Below are 7,335 nucleotides of genomic sequence, written 5' to 3' on the forward strand. Positions count from 1 at the left end.
GCACCAAGATCTCAGAAATCACCAGTAAAGTACTTATCCGTGTAACTAAACACCACTTGTTCCCCCAAAAACTATTTACAAAAAAAAAACAGACATTCTTCCAAGTGGCTATATCATTTTGCATTCCTACCATCAATGAATGAGGGCTGCTATTGTTCTACCTCCTCCTCACCATTTGGTGTGTCAGTATTATGAATTTTCGCTCTTATTTTGATGAATATGCTGTGGTATCTTACTATTTTAATGTGCATTCCCTAATGATGTGTGATATTAAGCATATTTTCATTTGCTTATTTGTCATGTGTATATCTCCTTTGGTGAGATGTCTGTTCAGATCTTTTGCCCACTTTTTTTTTTTTTTTGAGATGGAGTCTTGCTCTGTCGCCCAGGCTGGAGTGCAGTGGCATATCGGCTCTCTGCAAGCTCTGCCTCCCGGGTTCACGCCATTCTCCTTTCTCAGCCTCCCGAGTAGCTGGGACCAGAGGGGCCCGCCACCACGCCCGGCTAATTTTTTGTATTTTTAGTAGAGACGGGGGTTTCACCGTGTTAGCCAGGATGGTCTCAATCTCCTGACCTCGTGATCCACCCGCCTCAGCCTCCCAAAGTGCTGGGATTACAGGCATGAGCCACCGCGACCAGCCGCTTGCCCACTTTTTAATTGGACTGTTTGTTTTCTTACTGTTGAGTGTTAAGAGCTCTTTGTATATTTTGTGCACAAATTCTTTATCGGATATGTGTTTTGCAAAGATTTTCTCCCAGTCTGTGGCTTGTCTTTTCATTCCCTTAACAATATCTTTCACAGAAGTTTTCATTTTAATAAAATATATTATATTTTTCTTTCATAGATTGTATTTTTAGTGTTGTATCTAAAATGTCATCACCAAACCCAAGATCATCTAGATTTTCTCCTATATTATGTTCTAAAAGTTTTACAGTTTAGCATTTTACATTTAGGTTCATGATCCACTATTAATTTTCTTTTTGTGAAAAGAATAAGGTCTGTATCTTTTTTTTTTTTTTTTTGTATTTTTATGTCCAGTTGTTCTCAGCAACGTTTGTTGGAAATACTGTCCTTTCTCCATTGGATTGCTTTTGGTCCTTTGTCAAAGATCATTTGACTATATTTATATGGGTCTATTTCTGGGCTCTCTCTTCTGTTCCACGGGTCTATTTGTCTATTCTTTCACTAGCACCGCAGTCTTGATTACTGTAGCTTTATAGCATGTCTTGAAGTTAGATAGTATCAGTTCTCCAACTTTGTGCTTTATCTACTTCAATATTTGTTGGGTATCCTGGGTCTTTCGCCTTCCTATATATACTTTAGAATCAGTTTGTTAATATCGACAAAATAACTTGCTGGGATTTTGACTGTGATTGCATTGAACTGACGGATTATTTGGAAAGAACTGACATCTTAACCATATTGAGTCTTCTGGTTCATGAATGTAGACTTTCTCTTCACTTACTTAGATTGTTGATTTCTTTCATCAGAGTTTTATAGTTTTTCTCATGTAGTTTCCTTGCACACATTTTGTTAGATTTATATGTAAGTATTTCATTTTTGGGGGTGCTAATGTAAATGGTCATACGTTTTTAATTATAAATTCCAATTGTTCACTGCTGGTATATAGGAAAGCAACTGACTTGTGTATTAACCTTGTATCCTGCAACCTCGTATAATCATTTATTAGATCAAGTTTTTGTGTATGTGAATTTTTCGAATTTTCTACATAGACAATCATATAATCTGCAAATAAAGTTTTCTTTCTTTCTTCTCAATTTCTATACCCTTTATTTCCTTTTCTTAATGTACTAGCTAGGACTTACAGTATAATGACAAATTGGAGTGGTGAGAAGAAACATTCTTGCATTATTAATTCAAATATTTTTATGGTGCCAATTTTAAATAGTTTTATTTAAGATATTGAATTTTCTACTTACAATACAGTGTTTATAAAGTACAATGTTATTTCCTTCCCCCTGTGCACATGTTCCATATTCAAGTATTGAGAAGGCCCCGTAACTTACTATAGCAGCTGAACTTTTTTAAACTGCCACAGAATTTGCTACAAATTTAGATCTTTCAATGTTTTATATGGGTGGAACAATGCTACATCTATACTTGCGTTGGCTTAATCAGCCTCTTCAATGGTGGGCCCTGAGGAAGCACCACCAGAGGGAGGAGCTCCACCACCAGCGAATCCCCCAGGCATTCGTCCTGGCACGCCTCCTGCACTCTGGTACAGCTTGGTGATGATGGGGTTGCAGACTTTCTCCAGCTCTTTCTGCTGACGTTCAAATTCTTCCTTCTCGGCAGTCTCGTTCACATTGAGCCAGTCGATAATTTCATTACACTTGTCCAGAATCTTCTCTTTGTCCTCATCGTTAATCTTGCCTTGAAGTTTCTCATCTTTGACAGTTGCTTTCATGTTGAATGCATAGGACTCAAGTGAATTCTTAGATGATACTTTGTCCCTCGGCTTTTCATCTTCAGCTTTGTACTTCTCAGCTTCCTGGACCATACGTTCAATGTCTTTCTTGCTCAAACAGCCCTTGTCATTAGTGATGGTAATCTTGTTCTGTTTTCCTGTACTCTTGTCCACAGCAGAGACATTGAGGATGCCATTGGCATCAATGTCAAAAGTGACTTCAATCTGAAGTACACCTCGGGGCGCAGGAGGTATGCCCGTGAGTTCAAACTTGCCAAGCAGGTTGTTATCCTTGGTCATGGCATGCTCACCTTCATAAGCCTGAATAAGCACACCAGGCTGGTTGTCAGAATAGGTAGTGAGGATCTGTGTCTGCTTGGTAAGAATGGTAGTATTACACTTGATGAGGATGGTCATGTGACTCCACCAGCAGTTTCAATACCAAGGGAAAGACAAGTAACATCAAACAGCAGCAAATCTTGAACATTTTCAGACTTGTCTCCAGACAGAATGGCTGCCTGGACAGCTATACCATATGCAACAGCTTCATCAGGGTTGATGCCCTTATTTAGTTCTTTCCCATTGAAGAAGTCTTGGAAAAGCTTCTGAATCTTGGGGATATGAGTAGAACCACCAGCCAGGACAATATCATGAATCTGTGACTTGTCTAATTTGGCATCTCGAAGGGCTTTCTCTACAGGGTCCAGGGTGCCATGGAACAGGTCAGCATTCAATTCTTCAAATCGGGCACAGGTAATGGAGGTATAGAAGTTGATTCCTTCATAGAGACAATCGATATCAATATGGCCTGGGTGCTGGAAGAGAAAGTATGCTTAGCATGTTCACAAGCGGTATGGAGGCATCTTACAGCTCTCTTATTCTCACTGATGTCCTTCTTATGCTTGTGCTTGAACTCAGCAATAAAATGGTTGAACATTAGGTTGTCAAAATCTCCACCCAAGTGAGTGTCTCTGGCTGTAGATTTGACCTTAAAGATTCCATCCTCAAAATGGCACACTCACTTTCATAAACCTGAATAAGCACACCAGGCTGGTTGTCAGAATAGGTAGTGAGGATCTATGTCTGCTTGGTAAGAATGGTAGTATTATACTTGATGAGGATGGTCATGACTCCACCAGCCGTTTCGATACCAAGGGATTGACACATCAAAAGTGCCACCCCCTAGGTCAAAGATCAGCACATTTCTTTCTGTTTCAACCTTTTGTCTAAGCCATAAGCAGCAGCAGTTGGCTCATTAATAATTCTAAGTACATTGAGACCAACAATAGTTCCAGCATCTCTGGTAGCCTGACGCTGAGAGTCATTAAAGTAAGCTGGCACTGTGACCACAGCATGGGTAACAGTCTTCCCAAGATAGGCTTCTGCAATTTCCTTCATATTTGTCAGAACCATAGAGGATACCTTCTCTGGATAGAAGCTTTTGATCTCTCCCTTGTATTCTACTTGGACCTTGGGCCTGCCAGCATCATTCACCACCACGAAGGGCCAGTGCTTCATCTCAGACTGGACAACAGCATCATCAAATCTGTGCGCAATCAGACGTTTGGCATCAAAAACCATGTTGGTGGAGTTCATTGCAACTTGATTCTCTGTGGCATCACCAATCAATCGTTCAGTGTCCGTAAAGGCAACAGAGCTGGGAGTGGTTCGGTTTCCCTAATCATTGGCAATTATCTTTACTTTTCCTTGCTGGAAAACACCCACACAAGACTAGCTGATGCCAGGATCAATACCAACTGCAGGTCCCTTCGACATGGTTGCTGGCATGTAGGCCTGGCTCCGACAATGAAGAAAGACACAGGAACCCCGAGAGCTGCAGGTGAGTTCAATGAGCTAATTCAAATATTTTTATTTCAGCTATTGTGATAGGCATGTAATTCTATCTTATGATTTTTTGCATTTCCCTATGACTAATGATATTGCATACTTTTTCATGTACTTATTTGCTATCTGTAGATTCTCTTTAATGAATTTTTTCATGTCTTTTGCTTATTTTCTAATTGGATTGAATTTTTTCCTTCTGAGTTTTGAGAGCTCCTTATATAATCCAGATATGAGTATTTTATCAGATATGTGGCTTGTAAATATTTTCTCTCTGACTGGTCTGTAGCTTGACTTCTTATCCTCTTAACGGAGTCTTTTGCAGAGTAAAAGCTTTCGGTGTAAAAGCTTTCGGTGTCAAGGCTAAGAACTCTTTGCTTATGCCTAAATCCTGATGATTTTCTTTCTTTTTTTTTTCTTTTTCTTTTTTCTTTTTTGTTTCTGAGACGGAGTCTTGCTCTGTTGCCCCAGCTGGAGTGCAGTGGCCCGATCTTGGCTCACTGCAACCTCCACCTCCCAGGTTCAAGCGATTCTCCTGACTCAGCCTCCCAAGTAGCTGGGACTACAGGTGTGGGCCACTATGCCTGGGTAATTTTTGTATTTTTAGTAGAGATGCAGTTTCACCATGTTAGCCAGGATGGTCTCAGTCTCCTGACCTCAAGATCTGCCCGTGCTGTCCTCCCGAAGTGCTGGAATTACAGGTATGAGCCACCGTGCCCAGCCCTGATGATTTTCTTCTAAACATTTCATAGCTTTACCTTTTACATTTAAATCTTGACCCATTTTGAGTTAACTTTTGCATAAGGTATGAGACTTGAGGGTTTTTAAAAAAATTCTTCTGTATTTTGTTTGTCTGTGGATGTCTAATTGCTTCAAAACCATTTATAGAAAAGGCTATCTTTCGGCTGGGCGCAGTGGCTCACGCCTGTAATCCCAGCACTTTGGAAGGCCGAGGCGGGCAGATCACCTGAGGTCGGGAGTTCGAGACCAGCCTGGTCAACATGAAGAAGCCCTATCTCTACTAAAAATACAAAATTAGCCAGGTGTGGTGGCACGTACCCATAATCCCAGCTACTCGGGAGGGTGAGGCAGGAGAATCGCTTGAACCCGGGAGGCGGAGGTTGAGGTGAGATGAGATCGCGTCACTGCACTCCAGCCTGGGCAACAAGAGCAAAACTCTGTCTTGAAAGAAGGAAGGAAGGAAGGAAGGAGGGAGGGAGGGAGGGAGGGAGTGAGGGAAGGAAGGAAGGAAGGGGCTATGTTTCCTCCACTGAATTCCTTTGGCACCTTTGTCAAGAAGCAGTTGGGGTCATTTGTGTGGAGCTATTTCTAGGTTCTCTATTCTGTTTTATTGGTCCATATGTCTTTTCTTCCACCACACAATCTTGTTTTATTGTAGCTGTAAGATAAGTCTTGAAATCATGTAGGCTAATTTCTCCCAATTTATCTTTCAAATTGTTGTGGCAGTTCTAGCTCCTCTGCCTTAAAATATAAAATTTAAAATACTCTGGTGTATATTTACCAAAAAACTTGCTGGGATTTTTAATAAGAACTATGCTGTATATGTACATCAATTTAGGGAGAATTGACAATATTTATTATGTAAAATCTTTTTTTTTTTTTTTTCTTGAGATGGAGTCTCCCTCTGTCGCCCAGGCTGGAGTTCAGTGGCACAATCTCAGCTCACTGCAAGCTCCGCCTCCCGGGTTCACGCCATTCTCCGGACTGAGCCTCCTGAGTAGCTGGGACTACAAGCACCTGCAACCATGCCCAGCTAATTTTTTGTGTTTTTAGTAGAGACGGGGTTCCACCGTGTTAGCCAGGATGGTCTCAATCTCCTGACCTCGTGATCTGCCCGCCTCAGCCTCCCAAAGTGCTGAGATTAAAGGCATGAGCCACCGTGCCCAGCCTATGTTAAATATTTTTTGTTTATTTTTAAAATTTAGAGACATGGTCTCATTCTGTTGCTCAGGCTGGAATGCAATGATGCAATCATAGCTCACTGCAGCTTCAACCTCTTGGGCTTAAGCGATCCTCCCACCTCAGGCTCCTAAGTAGCTAGTGCTACAGGTGCATAAGAGAGGGTCTCACTGTTGCCCCAGCTGGTCTCCAACTCCTGACTTCAAGCAATCCCCCAACCTCAGTCTCCCAAGGTGCTAGGATTACAGGAGTGAACCACCACACTCATCAGTTTAATCTTTCAATACATAAACACAGTATATCTCTTCATTTATACAGATCTGATTGATTTCTTTCATCAGCATTGTATGGTTTTTGGTGTAAAAAAAATCCTATACATGCTTTGTTAGATTTAAGTATTTTTTTGAACAATTGTATGTGGCATTGTAATTAATTTTAGTGTCCACATACTTGGTGCCAGAATATAGGAATACAATTGATTGACTTTTGTATGTTTACCTCATATCCTTCAAACTTGCTAAACTTACTTATTAGATCTAGAAGTTTTTTTGAAGATTCCTTGGAATTTTCTTCATAGGGAATCATGGCATCTGCAATATAGTTGTCTTTTTTTTTTTTTTTCTAATCTGTATGCTTTTTATTTCCTTTTTTGCCTTTTTGCCCTAGCTAGAACTTCCAGCACTATGTTGTCTAAGAGTATTGAGAACACACATCCTTGTCAGGTTCCCAGGCTTAGAGGGAAAACATTTAGTCTTTTACCTTTAAGTATAATGTTAGCTACAGATTTTTGTAGCTATTCATCAAGTTGAGGAAGTTCCTCTCCATTCCTGTTTTTTTCTGAGTTTTCTTTTTAATCATAAATGGATGGTGAATTTTGTCAAATGCTTTTTTTTCCCATTGGTTGATATGCTCATGTAATTTTTCTTTTTTAGGTTGTTAATAGGATTGTTTACATCGAGAGATTTTAAAATATTGAGCCAACCTTGCTTCCCTGAAATAAATCCCATTGGCATAGTGTATAATTCTTTTTACATATTGCTGAATTCTATTTGCTAATATTTTATCAATGATTTTTGTGTCTACATTTATGAGATTTATTGGTCTGTAGCTTCCTTTTCTTTCTTTTCTTCCCTTTCTCCCTCCC

At 40.2% G+C, this 7,335-nt stretch overlaps 1 pseudogene; it reads right to left on the reverse strand.

Moving 5' to 3' along the window:
- Positions 1–2,016: 2,016 nt before the first annotated feature.
- On the reverse strand, positions 2,017–4,205 carry LOC129483517 (heat shock cognate 71 kDa protein-like; annotated as a pseudogene).
- Positions 4,206–7,335: the final 3,130 nt, after the last annotated feature.

This window comes from Symphalangus syndactylus, chromosome 5 (assembly GCF_028878055.3).
Source record: "Symphalangus syndactylus isolate Jambi chromosome 5, NHGRI_mSymSyn1-v2.1_pri, whole genome shotgun sequence".
Classification (NCBI taxonomy): domain Eukaryota; kingdom Metazoa; phylum Chordata; class Mammalia; order Primates; family Hylobatidae; genus Symphalangus; species Symphalangus syndactylus.